Below are 15087 nucleotides of genomic sequence, written 5' to 3'. Positions count from 1 at the left end.
TTCCTTTGTCCTCCAGGATTTTAACTAAGATAGAGCTTGTTGTTGATAATAATTCTGTTAACTTATACATAGACATCATACAACTTTTCAATATTTTGAAGAACTTTTCTTCTGGAAGGTTTTAAAAAATTATGTATAGTTTTCTTTTTCCATTTTCTCATTCTCTTCATCGGAAACACTAATTAAGAAATATTGATGCTCAAACATCACATTTAAGAGCGATTATTTTCTCTGTAAGCTTTTTAACAGTACAATCCTTCCCAAATCATTTTGCCCATTTTATAAAATCCACTTTTCCACCTTTGTCATTGTTTTTAGCATTACTTGTTCTCGTTAAGCTGCTTCTGGTATGGAACACTTCTTTGATAACTTACCTTTCTCTCTAATTTCTTTTCCCAAACACTGCCATCTCTTGTTTCACCTTTTTATGTTGCCTTATGCTCTTTTCCTCAGTACTGAAATAAGTGTTTCTTTACTCAGTTACTTAATGCAGAGTGATAGGTGTCGTTACACTTTTTATTTGCTTAGCTTAGTTGCAACTTTTTTGGGGGGGCAGGGGTTGAGCATTCTTCTTCTGACTTACTTTTTCCTGATTCTTTCACCTTCGTTCCTTTAGTATACTATTCCATGATGCCAAATGAGGTTCAGGAAAGTCTTATTACCAACTGGAACTGCCGTCCCTATTATGCCAACAAGAAATAGTTGGATTTACCTCTTAGTCTGCATCACCTCTTTTGGAAAAGTGATCTGCCAGTGCTCTTTGAGTTCAGGAATCCACAGTGTTTGTTCTTCCCACATCGAGATGATGTAAATTGTATTTGAGAATACTTATAATTTAGGATGATAGATGATAGTTACATTCTTATTTCTTCTTCTCTTTGTTGTCTGGAGGTAATTTTCAGGGAAGAAGAAAATTAAGTCTCTTATTACGACCGTAGAACATCTATTTTATAACTGGCTACCCAGAAGAGCTCTTTTTCTTTGTCTAATGATTTTTCATTGATTGTCTTTAACTTTCCCAGTAGATAATCATCTGAAAATAATGACACATTTAGCATCCCTTTTACAAAGTTATACTATATAGTGTCTCTAAAATGCATACAAAAACGATTGACATTTTATCTTCAATTTATGATACAGTTTCCAGGAATTCTTAGCAACTAAAATCATAGCTTGACTATAACTATATATATACGTCAAAGCTTCTATATTATTGGAACTTTCGATTTATATTTATGTTTATTCTTCTCTAGAAAATATATCTTCCCCACAAAGAATCCACTTTATATTTACAAATATAATAATCATTGTAATTATATAAATGTAATATATACATGTACACATGTAAATATATGTAAATATATAATCATTGTAATTAGTGGTACACCATTAATAATTCATGCTTTGTGCAGAATAAGTATAATAAGATACTGACATTTACTGTCTAAACCTGTTGTACTTGGAAATATCTTGCATTACACTGTGCACCATGACCCAATGATTTCACCAAAAGAGAAAAAAAGATAAAAGCTTTTAGTTTTTAAACTTAGCTACATAAATGGATAGAGAGCTTTGAAAATATGACACAGCAATGTTTTATTCTAGGGATTCTGAGACCCTTGACAAATTAAACATTCTATATCTGATTTATGGTGCTTTCATTTATATTGCAGAAGGCTACACCAACCACTTAACATGATATAGTAAAGTTATATTTTCTATAAAAGTCACTCCATTATCAAGGCTGTTAAAATATCCATTGGCAGTGGTAATTTACTTCTTTGAATAAAGTGAATTAAGTTCAATCGATCATTTTTTTTCCTTAATGAGCTCTGAGTTTTTGTTTATTTGCTTTTATTTATATATCTCTCAATGTCTTTAAATTATCTATTGAATATAGTATCCCCAGCTAGTGTAAGTAGTAAGTACACCTTACTTTTTTCCAGTAAATTATTTTATCATAAAGAATCTACAACTACTTTGACTCTACAACTTTCAAGCAAGAAAAATCTAGTATTTATCCTCTTAAAACTTACCTCTTTTGAAGCATTTGTATTAATTGCCTGCATTTTAAAAAAATACATAGTTTTATATTTTATGAATTGAAATAATTGGAGGTGGTCAAACATCCACCAGAATTTCATCTACTTTGATAATCCGTAATGTTAATCTAAGTATCTGATAAACTTTATGCAACCTCAGTTTAGTTACTGCCTCAGCCCACTGTAGAAATATACTCTTCATATTGTATTTTCTGCCATAGATCAAACTAAAGACTAATAAAAGGTGTCACAGTCTAGGGTCTTGATATCTTCAAGTAATTATTTGGGGGAAAAGTCCTTAGAAAAAACTTAATTCAAAAATTGTTTTACAGATTAGGAGACACTTTTGGTTCTAGAGTGATAAGAAATGTAAAAATTTCAGAATATAATTATGAGAAAAATATATTTTATAAATATATGTATATATATCACTTGGGCTTAATATTTTTTGCATTTCATTATGAAAATTTTCAAGTATTCACAAAAACTGAAAGAATTTTATACTGAACATTCATATACCTACACCTAGATTTTATAATTAACAATTATTATACTTGCTTTATCATATCTATCTCTTTATTCATTTATCAATTCATCTTTATATGCTCTTAAAACAAACTGCAAGTAACAGTAAACTTCCACCAAAATACTTCTACACACATATCATTAACTAGTGCTCTATATTTGTTTAAGATTCCTTTTTTGTTTCATTTGGGGTAAAGTTTATATACAATGAAATATCTAACTCTTAAGTGTATAATAGGATGAGTCCTGGAAATATGTATATCTTCACCCAACTCCAAAATCTGTCAAGGTTCAGAAACTTACCCCCACCTCAAAGAGTTCCCTCACACCATTTTTCAGTAAACCCCTTTCTCTAACTCCTAAAGACAACCTGTTTAACTTTTTCACTGTATTAATTTTGTTTATTCTAGAAATTCATATAAATGGGATCATATAAAATGTATGTTCTATAGTTCTATAAATTTTCTTTTACTAAGCATAATATTTTTGAGATTTGTCTATATTTTTCTTTATAGCTTGTACTTAATGAGTAGTATGCCGCTGTATGAATATACCAAAGTCATTTAGCCATTTCCTACTTCATGGGCATTTGGGTTTTTTTCCAGTTTGGGTTATTATATATGAGGCTGATACAGGTATTCTTGTACAAGTATTTTTGGTCATCTTGTAAAATTAACATTTACAGTGATGTTAAGTAAATGTCTGGTAGGCTTTTATAAGAGCCTATCAGACATTTACGAAAGTGGTTGTACAGTTTCTCATTCTCATATACAATGTATAAGAACTATAACTGCTCCAGGTTCTACCCATGGCTATTAAATTTAAATTGATTGTAATTAAATAATATTTAGTTCTGCAGTCACACTAGACGCATTTCAAGTGCTGAATGGCCACAGGTGGCTAGTGGCTACTCTATTAGGCAGCACATTTTTATCATGATAGAATGTACTATTGAGCAGCCGTGTTCCATATTTGGCATTGTAATTTTTAGTTTAAGTTGTTCTAGTACAGGTGTAACGGCATTTCATCGTATTAATAGTTTAATCTGCATTTCTCTGATGAGACATGATATTAAACACTTTTCCATGTGCTTATTGACAATCTACATAACTTTCTCTGTGAAGTGCTTGTTCAATTCCATTACCTCTCTTTTTACTGGATAGTTTATCTTTTATCATTGAATTGTGAGTTCTCTTTATGTCCCAGATACAATACTTTTGGTAGATATATGTATTGTTAATATTTTCTCTTATATTCGGCTTCTCTATTAATTTTATTAATTTTACATCTTAATGAACACAATTTTAAATTTCTGATTAAATATAATTAAGCATTTAAAAATTTTGTGGTTATTGCTATCTGTGACTTATTTAAGAAAATGTTGCCTACACTCATGTCACAAAGACATTTACCAATTTCTTTTAGAGACTTTATAGTTTTAACTTTTATAATGTAGGCTGGTGATGTATCTCAAATTGTTTTTTAGGTATGGTATGAAATACACAGCATGTATCATTTTTTTTGTCCGTATAAATATCAAGCTTTTCTAGCATCATTAGTTGAAAGTACTTTCCTTTGCTCATAGGGTTGCTTTGGATCAGTTAAAACATATTGAAGAAGTGTGAGCCTACATTTGGGTCCTCTATTTTCTCTCATTCTTCTAATTTTCTATATTTATGTCACTACACGTACAGTTTTAAAACTGTATTTCTATAATAACTCTTAAGGTAATGGGATATAAGTTCTTCATCATTGTTGAATTTTCTGAAATATGTTTTAGGCATCTGATGATTATATTTTTTTTCTCCATTCATTAATTCAATGAATTTTATTAATTGATTTTCAAATGATAAACCAATCTCATATTACTAGTAGAAAGGCTACTTTGTTTAGAATGTATTGTGAAGTACATATAGATAGATTTGACTTGCTTATACTTGATTAAGAAATATATTATCAATGAGAATATTAGTCTTTAATTTTTTTTTAGAATTTTGTCAGTTTTTGGTGCTGCATTTGTGCTGGCCTCATAATATTTTCTACCCCTCTATTTTCTTGAAGAGTTTGCATCAGATTGGTGTGATTTCTTTTTTAATCGCATGACAGAATTTACATGTAAAACCATCTACACCTGAAATTTTCATCATAGGGAGATTCTTTAAAATAATTATAAATAAAATTTTCTTAATACATACAAGGGCATGGCATCTGGAAAGCAGACTCTTAAATAGACTTACTGTGTAGAGAGTTTATTTGTGAGAGCCCTTAGTATCAATTCCTGTGGAGGGGAGCAGGAAAAAATAAAACAAACAAACAGAAAAAAAAGTTCGGGTAGAGAAGTGAAGACCTGACCTCAACCTCAGCTTACACACAGAAAGTTTTGGAATTAAAATAGCTTATTAGAGTTGTCCCACATTAGGCCAGAATGGCAGAGCCATTCCCACCAACCCCCTGATAATTGATCATTGGATAAGGGCCTTCTGGGCAAGGGCTGAGCCTTGAGTGGAATGGCTCTCTGAAGCTGAAACAACTATTATAGGAGCTGAAGATTGAAGGTTGTTGGGTGACATTACTTTTAGCAGCTGCTGCTGCTGCTGCAAAAAATGAATCTTTGAAAAAAATCAGTCTGGACAGCACATCTCTGTTTATATCACAGAAGCTATTTAGATTTTCTATTTCATCTTGTTTCACTTTAGTAAGTTGTGTTTTCAAGCATTTTGCTCATCTTATTTAAGCTGTAGAATTTAATAGTCCCTAATCATATATTTAGTGGCTATAGAACATTGATTTTATTTAACATCTAACAAAATCCATATCTGATATTGATAATTTGTTTTCTCTCACTTTTTTGTAATTTAACACAATACTAAATCTAAGAAAATGCTAAAATATTTTTTTTAAATTTAGATGTATATGATCAATATGAAATTTACTAATAATTATATGAACATAGTGTTCCCAGAAGAAGAAATACAATTGGTCAATAAATGTTTAATATGCTCCTGTAGCTCAAAGTAATAAAGGTAGCATGAATTAAAACAGTTTAACAACATCATATTTTATTTACTATATTGGCAAAAATTAGTTTGGTTATATCAAATGTTAGTGAGGGTTTGGAGGAAAATGAACACTTGCACAGTCTTGGTGGTGCTATAAATTTGTTAAGCTTTCTTGGTGAGTAATTTGACTATATCTACAAAATTTTAAATGTGTGTGATCTATGGTGTCTTTTTGGAAGAGGAGAAAGGTGAGAGGATCATAAAGTTTAGTTAATTGTCTCCAACAATTATTCTTTTTTTTTTTCTTTTCTTTGTTACAATCAGTCTAGACCCTATGAGACTTCTTACATATTTAGCATGTTCTGAACTAAATTAGTAAATTATCCAATTAGTGCTTTAATTTGTTCTCTACTTTCACTTTGTAATTCTCTTTATAGAGTAAATAAAATATGGAATGTCCCCGTTAAGTGTTGATTAGAAAGCTAATCTTTTGATGCTTTGTGACTTTTTAAAAAATGATTAATGCCATTCTTAACATCAATAGCAAATTGTTATCTCTCATTGTTTATTCTGGCAAGTAGAAAACTACCAAATATTGGTATCCATTCATAATTGTTGGCACATAAATTCCTTCCCTCACTACTGTCTCCTACCTTTCTATGATTGTTGCCAAGTTTCCATTATTTAGGATCATTATCACATAACAAACACGTGTTTTAATTTCAAAACTAAACTTTGGCTGCCAAATGTATTATTTAATAACTAACATAATTTCACAGTAAGAGAAGAGCCATCAGTTACATTTTAAAAACATTAAGCCTGAATTAGTTTTTAAGCTTAAAATATTTGCTCAACTGCCCCCCTTTGGGTTCAACTATCCAAGGCTGTGAAAGCAACTCATGCATCTTGCCAGTAAAAATTTCTGAGTTAGAATAAAATGTAGACTTGATATATTGAAGGTTGGGCTTCAATTGGTGATATCAAAAGTTGTTACTAAAATAATTGCCAATATTTCATTCAACTTATTTTAGGCTTTTCTTCATGGGCCAGAAGAGGAACCAGGTGAACCACTAAATGTTGTCTTATAATTCTATATCTTGTATTTTGACATCTGCAAGGAGATTTTTTTTTTCCTTCCTCCAGGATTGCTCATGATATTAGATGTGGGAATTGAGTAAATATTTGTTGTTGTTGTTCTTATATTGAAAGTAGATTTTAGGATCTAATTTATCAAAATGTCAACTATGTTCTTTCTGGATAACTTTGCTTAAACAATATTCTTATCAATATTAAATTTTAACATGAAATAAACTAATTTATAAATCTTTGGCTTTTAGGCCAACAAGCACCTTCAGAGGGACTCTGGAAAACATTATAAATGGGCAACCTAATAAAAAATGGAAAAAATCCAGAAATGTTAGCAGCTGAATACCTAAAATATCAAGGTCTTTTCTTGACCAATTGGGGTGGGAAAAAAAATCATTGAAAAGTAACTCCAGCAGGACCAGGTGGGGTAACACCAGGCTTTCCAGGCAGGGTGGGCCGGGAACTACCCTCAGCCTCAACTCTGAATTAATTCCCCCTACCTGGGCAGTAGCATGGGAACCCTCCACGCAGTTCTGGCTTTTATCGGGAGGCTGTCAGCCCCTCCCACCCACCTCTCAGCTCCTGTGCTGTTCGCTGCACAGCTTCCAGGTATCCACTCCTCTGGTGAGACGTGGCCAGGAGACGCTCTCCTCAGCTCCTTGCCTGGGTGGGCATGTCAGGCTCTAGGCCTGCCAGAAATCCTCGTTTGAGGGTCCCACCAAGTTCCCCGGTCAGAGTGCTGCAGCTGAGCGGAACGGCTGCTTGGGACTACTGCTCAGGCGCTGAAGAAACCCTTCTTGGAATCTGACATGTTATCACTTTGGGACCATTGGCCAGCTGCTCCTGACTTGGCCACATGAAGGCTCAGACTGTCCCAGTCTCTGAACTGAAGAGAACCAACACTTTTAGCATATCTTTCACCACCAGGAATGTAAGGTAGTTCAACGAAGAGTATCAGGAGGACATATACAAATCCCAGACTGGCATTTGCAAGTTCTGAGGAATGGTGGAATGACCCAATGTATCTGGGAGACCTTTGGAGACAGCTGAGACAGAGCTACAACAGGGCAGTGGCTGACAACCAACTCAGAGCCCATCTTCTCTTCTCCAGCTGTGTGGCTGACAGGGTCTTTGTGCTCTGGCCGGCTGTCAGGCCTGAGCCTCTGTGGTGGGAGAGCCAAATTCAGGACATTGGTCCACCAGAGACCTCCTGGCCCCACGTAATGTCAACTGGCAAGAGCTCTCCCAGAGATCTCCGTCTCAATGCAAAGACCCGGCTGCACTCAACGACCAGCAAGCTACAGTGCTGGACACCCTATGCCAAACAACTAGCAAGACAGGAACACAAGCCCACCCATTAGCAGAGAGGCTGCCTAAGATCATACTAAGTTCACAGACACCCTAAAACACACCACCTGACTTGGCCCTGCAACCAGAAAGACAAGATCCAACCTCATCCACCAGAACACAGGCACCAGTCTCCTCCACAAGGAAGCCTATACAACCCACTGAACAAACCTTACCCACTGGGGGCAGGCACAAAAACAATAGTAACTACGAACCTGCAGCCTGCAAAACGGAGACCCCAAACACAGTAAGTTAAGCAAAATGAGAAGACAGAGAAATACACAACAGATGAAGCAGCAAGATAAAAACCCACCAGACCAAACAAATGAAGAAGAAATAGGTAGTCTACCTGAAAAAGAATTCAGAGTAATGATAGTATAGGTGATCCAAAATCTTGTAAATAGAATGGCGAACATACAAGAAACGTTTAACAAGGACCTAGAAGAACTAAACAACAAACAAACAATGATGAACAACACAATAAATGAAATTAAAATTTCTCTAGAAGGAATCAATAGCAGAATAACAGAGGCAAAGAACAGATAAATGACCTGGAAGATAAAATAGTGGAAATAACTACTGCAGAGCAGAATAAAGAAAAAAGAATGAAAAGAATTGAGGACAGTCACAGAGACCTCTGGGACAACATTCGAATTATAGGGGTCCCAGAAGAAGAGAAAAAGAAAGGGACTGAGAAAATATTTGAAGGGATTATAGTTGAAAACTTCCCTAATATGGAAAAGTAAATAGTCAATCAAGTCCAGGAAGCACAGAGAGTTGCATAGAGGAACATCCAAGGAGAAACACGCCAAGACACATATTAATCAAACTATCAAAAATTAAATACAAAGAAAAAATATTAAAAGCAGAAAGGGGAAAGCAACAAATAACATACAAGGGAACCCCCTTGTATGTTATTAACATACAAGGTTAACAGCTGATCTTTCAGCAGAAACTATGCAAGCCAAAAGGGAGTGATAGGACATATTTAAAGTGATGAAAGGGAAAAACCTACAACCAAGATTACTGTACCCATCAAGGATCTCATTCAGATTCGATAGAGAAATTAAAACCTTTAGAGACAAGCAAAAACTAAGAGAATTCAGCACCACCAAACCAGCTCTACAACAAATGCTAAAGGAACTTCTCTAGGCAGGAAACACAAGAGAAGGAAAAGACGTACAATAACAAACCCAAAACAGTTAAGAAGATGGTAATAGGAACATACATATCAATAACTACCTTAAATGTAAAAGGATTAAATACTCCAACCAAAAGACATAGACTGGCTGAATGGTTACAAAAACAAGACCCATATATATGCTCTCCACAAGAGACTCACTTCAGACCTAGGGACACATACAGACTGAAAGTGAGGGGTTGGAAAAAGATATTCCATGCAAATGGAAATCAAAAGAAAGCTGGAGTAGCAATTCTCATATCAGACAAAATAGACTTTAAAATAGAGACTATTACAAGAGACAAAGAAGGACACTACATAATGATCAAGGGATCAATCTAAGAAGAATATATAACAATTGTAAATATTTATGCACCCAACATAGGAGCACCTCAATACATAAGGCAAATGCTAAGAGCCATAAAAGGGGAAATCGACATTAACACAATAATAGTAGGGGACTTTAACACCCCACTTTCACCAATGGACAGATCATCCAAAATGAAAATAAATAAGGACACACAAGCCTTAAATGACACATTAAACAAGATGGACTTAATTGATATTTATAGGACATTCAAAAGCAACAGAATACACTTTCTTCTCAAATGCTCATGGAACATTCTCCAAGATAGATCACATCTTGGGTCACATATCAAGCCTTGGTAAACTTAAGAAAATTGAAATCGTATCAAGTATCTTTTTCTGACCACAACACTATAAGACTAGATATCAATTACAGAAAAAAAAAAAAAAACTGTAAAAAATACAAACGCATTGGAGGTGAAACAATACACTACTAAATAACCAAGAGATCACTGAAGAAATCAAAGAGGAAATCAAAAAATACTTGGAGACAAATGACAGTGAAAACATGATGACCCAAAACCTATGGGATGCAGCAAAAGCAGTTCTAAGAAGGAAGTTTATAGCAATACAAGCCTACCTCAAGAAACAAGAGACACCTCAAATAAACAACCTAACTTTACACCTAAAGCAATTAGAGAAAGAAGAACAAAAAAACCCCAATATTAGCAGAAGGAAAGAAATTATAAAGATCAGATCAGAAATAAATGAAAAAGAAATGAAGGAAATGATAGCAAAGGTAAATAAACTGAAAGCTGTTTCTTTGAGAAAATAAACAAAATTGATAAACCATTAGCCAGACTCATCAAGAAAAAAAGGGAGAAGAGTCAAATCAATAGAATTAAAAATGAAAAAGGGGAAGTAACAACTGACAGTGCAGACATACAAAGGATCATGAGAGATTACTACAAACAACTATATGCCAATAAAATGGACAACCTGGAAGAAATGAACAAATTCTTAGAAAAGCACAACCTCTCAAGACTCAACCAGGAAGAAATAGAAAATATAAACAGACCAATCACAAGCACTGAAATTGAAACTGTGATTAAAAATCTTCCAACAAACAAAAGCCCAGGACCAGATGGCTTCACAGGTGAATTCTATCAAACATTTCGAGAAGACTTAACACCTATCCTTCTCAAACACTTCCAAAATATAGCAGAGGGAGGAACACTCCCAAACTCATTCTATGAGGCCACCATCACCCTGATACCAAAACCACACAAAGATGTCACAAAAAAAGAAAAATACAGATCAATATCACTGATGAACATAGATGCAAAATTCCTCAACAACATACTAGCAAACAGAATCCAACAACACATTAAAAGGATTATACACCCTGATCAAGTGGGGCTAATCCCTGGAGTACAATGATTCTTCAGTATATGCAAATCAATCAATGTGATAAACCATATTAACAAATTGAAGGAGAAAAACCATATGATCAACTCAATAGATGCAGAAAAAGCTTTTGACAGAATTCAACACCCGTTTATGATAAAAACCCTTCAGAAAGTAGGTATAGAGGGAACTTACCTCAACATAATAAAGGCCATATGTGACAAACCCACAGCCAACATCGTTCTCAATGGTGAAGAACTGAAACCATTTCCACTAAGATCAGGAACAAGACAAGGTTGCCCACTCTCACCATTATTATTCAACATAGTTTTGGAAGTTTTAGCCACAGCAATCAGAGAAGAAAATAATAAAAGAATCCAAATCAGAAAAGAAGAAGTAAAATTGTCACTGTTTGCAGATGACTTGATACTATACATAGAGAATCCTAAATATGCTACCAGAAATCTATCAGAGCTAATCAATGAATTTGATAAAGTAGCAGGATACAAAATTAATGCACAGAAATCTCTTGCATTTCTATACACTAATGACGAAAAATCTGAAAGTGAAATTAAGAAAACACTCCCGTTTACCATTGCAACAAAAAGAATAAAATATCTAGGAATAAACCTACCTAAGGAGACAAAAGACCTGTATGCAGAAAACTATAGGACACTGATGAAAGAAAGATGATACAAACAGATGGAGAGATATACCATGTTCTTGGATTGGAAGAATCAACATTGTGAAAATGACTATACTACCCAAAGCAATCTACAAATTCGGTGCAATCCCTATCAAACTACCAATGGCATTTTTCACAGAACTAGAACAAAAAGTTTCACAATTTATATGGAAACACAAAAGACCCCAAATAGCCAAAGTAACCTTGAGAAAGAAAAACGGAGCTGGAGGAATCAGGCTCCCTGACTTCAGACTATACTACAAAGCTACAGTAATCAAGACAGTATGGTACTGGCACAAAAACAGAAATATAGATCAATGGAACAGGAGAGAAAGCCCAGAGATGAACCCACACACATATGGTAACCTTATCTTTGATAAAGGAGGCAAGAATATACAATGGAGAAAAGACAGCCCCTTCAATAAGTGGTGCTGGGAAAACAGGACAGCTACATGTAAAAGAGTGAAATTAGAACACTTCCTAACACCATACACAAAAATAAACTCAAAATGGATTATTAAAGACCTAAATGTAAGGCAGACACTATAAAACTCTTAGAGGAAAACATAGGCAGAACAGTCTATGACATAAATCACAGCAAGATCCTTTTCGACCCACCTCCTAGAGAAATGGAAATAAAAACAAAAATAAACAAATGGGACCTAATGAAACTTAAAAGCTTTTGCACAGCAAAGGAAACCATAACCAAGACAAAAAGGCAACCCTCAGAATGGGAGAAAATATTTGCAAATGAAGCAACTGACAAAGTATTAATCTCCAAATATACAAGCAGCTCATGCAGCGCAATATTAAAAAAAAAAACAACCCAATCCAATAATGGGCAGAAGACCTAAATAGACATTTCTCCGAAGAAGATATACAGATTACCAACAAACGCATGAAAGGTTGCTCAGTATCACAAATCATTGGAGAAATGCAAATCAAAACGCCAATGAGGTATCACCTCACACCAGTCAGAATGGCCATCATCAAAAAGTTTACAAACAATAAATGCTGGAGGGGGTGTGGAGGAAAGGGAACCCTCTTGCACTGTTGGTGGGAATGTAAACTGATACAGCCACTATGGAGAACAGTATGGAGGTTCCTTACAAAGTAAAAATAGAACTACCATATGACCTAGCAATCCCACTACTGGTCATATACCCTGAGAAAACCATAATACAAAAAGAGTCATGTACCACAATGTTCATTGCAGCCCTATTTACAATGGCCAGGACATGGAAGCAACCTAAGTGTCCATCGACAGATGAATAGATAAAGAAGATGTGGCACATATATACAATGGAACGTTACTCAGCCATAAGAAACGAATTTGAATTATTTATCGTCAGGTGGATGGACCTAGAGTCTATCATGCAGAGTGAAGTAAGTCAGAAAGAGAAAAATTAATACTGTATGCTAACACATATATATGGAATCTTAAAAAAGAAAAAATGGTTCTGAAGAACCTAGGGCCAGGACAGGAATAAAGACACAGACATGGAGAGTGGACTTTATGACACGGGGAGGGGGAGGGTTGGGCTGGGACAAGGTGAGAGAGTGGCATGGACATATATACACTACCAGATGTAAAATAAATAGCTAGTGGGAAGCAACTGCATAGCACAGGGAGATCAGCTCAGTGCTTTGTGACCACCTAAAGTGGTAGGATAGGGAAGGTGGGAGGGAGGGTGTATAGCGATATGTGTATACATATGCTGCTGATTCACTTTGTTATACAGCAGAAGCTAATGCACCACTGTAGAGCAATTATACTCCAAGAAAGATGTTGAAAAAAAGAAAAAAACAGAAAGAAAAGTAACTCCAATATCTGAGAGGGATTTGGGAATTGGAACCTGACAACACTGGAAAGTCATAATATCTGCAGGAATATAGGCAAAAGTGAGGAGCCTATGCTTTTCTCCAAATGGATTTCTAAGGTGAAATTCAATAATATTTCTTTATTTTATACATTAAAATACATCTGGATTTAATAACCATTCATAAGGGGTAGTGTTGCATATTGGTTCACATTTTGATATAAAACAGACCCTTATATAAGCCCAGCTGCGGCACTAATCTGGCTATTAAATTTAATTCTTGTAAGCTACTTTGTCTAAATCTCAGTTTTCTCATCTGTAAAATTGCAATTGTAACATATATCCATGGGTTGATGAGAAAGAAAAAAACACTTTAGAAATTCAAGTCAAAAACCAGAGTGAATGCTCTAATTCTTCAGCTGGACATTTGTTCAATAGAACAGAGTGTGCTACACAGGTGGGTTCTAATCGGACTCAAGAAAGTAAACAGTGACAGTCACCATCTGGGACAAAAGTGGTAGCCTCCAGAATTATAACATTAAATTTTGATGAAGCATTTTACAGTGTAAAGTATTATGATCTCTTGCTAGACATCCTCCACATTACCTTTTAGTTGAAATGATGTGAAGTTCCTATGCTGTGTGTCTATTATTACGGTGATGGGAACAGAAAATGTAGATATTAGAAAAAAGTCTCTCAAAATGATTCTGAACTCTGCCTAACGTATTTTATTTATGCCTACTGAATACATCCTGATTTATTATAGTACAGGAGGAAAAAATAGGATGTGCTTTGATAAGGTCAAGATAAACTAAATTTATATAAGACAATTCCAGATTACTAAAGTATAGTAACATGTATATTATGCAGGTGAGTAAAATATAGCCTTTGTCCATACTTCAACAATAGTAAACAAAACAAATAAACAAAACATTCATTTGCCAGTTTTATAGTCCAAATTAAATTCACTGTTTCAGACTAGTATGATGTAAATAAACTACCTCATCTGAAAGTCTCCTTCTGCCAATTTAACTTTCTCAGTATTCCAGCAATTAGAGCATAGTATTAGCTAATCCCATGTGCAAGAGAAGTGAAACTGCACATTGTTGTGTTCTGTGCTTAGTTTAATTTTTCAGAAATTTTAATATCTGGCATTTGTTATTCAGCTAGATCTCCTAGTTATTCTCTAACAATTTTCAAAGCACTGATAGTTCTATGCAAATGTATTCAGAGATCACCTGGCAAACCCAGACCAACCTATGATCACAGTTTTTATCCAGAGTTGCTTTTAGAAATTTTAAAGCTTTATCTTGTATATTTAAGTTCCTATTTTCAGAAATATTTTGTGTATATATTAAGATAAGGGAATAAGTTTATTTTTTCTGTACATGGTTATCCAGTTATCCCACGACCATTTTATGGAAGATTTTCCTTTCACCATTAAATTTCCTTGACATCATTTTCAAAAATTAATTGACGAAAAACCTAAGGATTAATTTCTGGATTTTTGATTCTGCTCCATTGATTTGTATATGCCTGTTCTTAACACTAAGACTGTACTCTCTGGATTATGGTTCTTTATACTAAGTTTTGAACTATATCTGAAATCAGGCAGTGAAAGTCATTTAGCTTTCTTCTTCTAAATTTCTTTCATCTTGGTCATTTTCATTTCTGTGTTAATTTTATGATT

This window comes from Eschrichtius robustus, chromosome 7 (genome assembly GCF_028021215.1).
Source record: "Eschrichtius robustus isolate mEscRob2 chromosome 7, mEscRob2.pri, whole genome shotgun sequence".
Lineage (NCBI taxonomy): Eukaryota > Metazoa > Chordata > Mammalia > Artiodactyla > Eschrichtiidae > Eschrichtius > Eschrichtius robustus.
Note: the sequence above shows the minus strand (reverse complement) of the source record.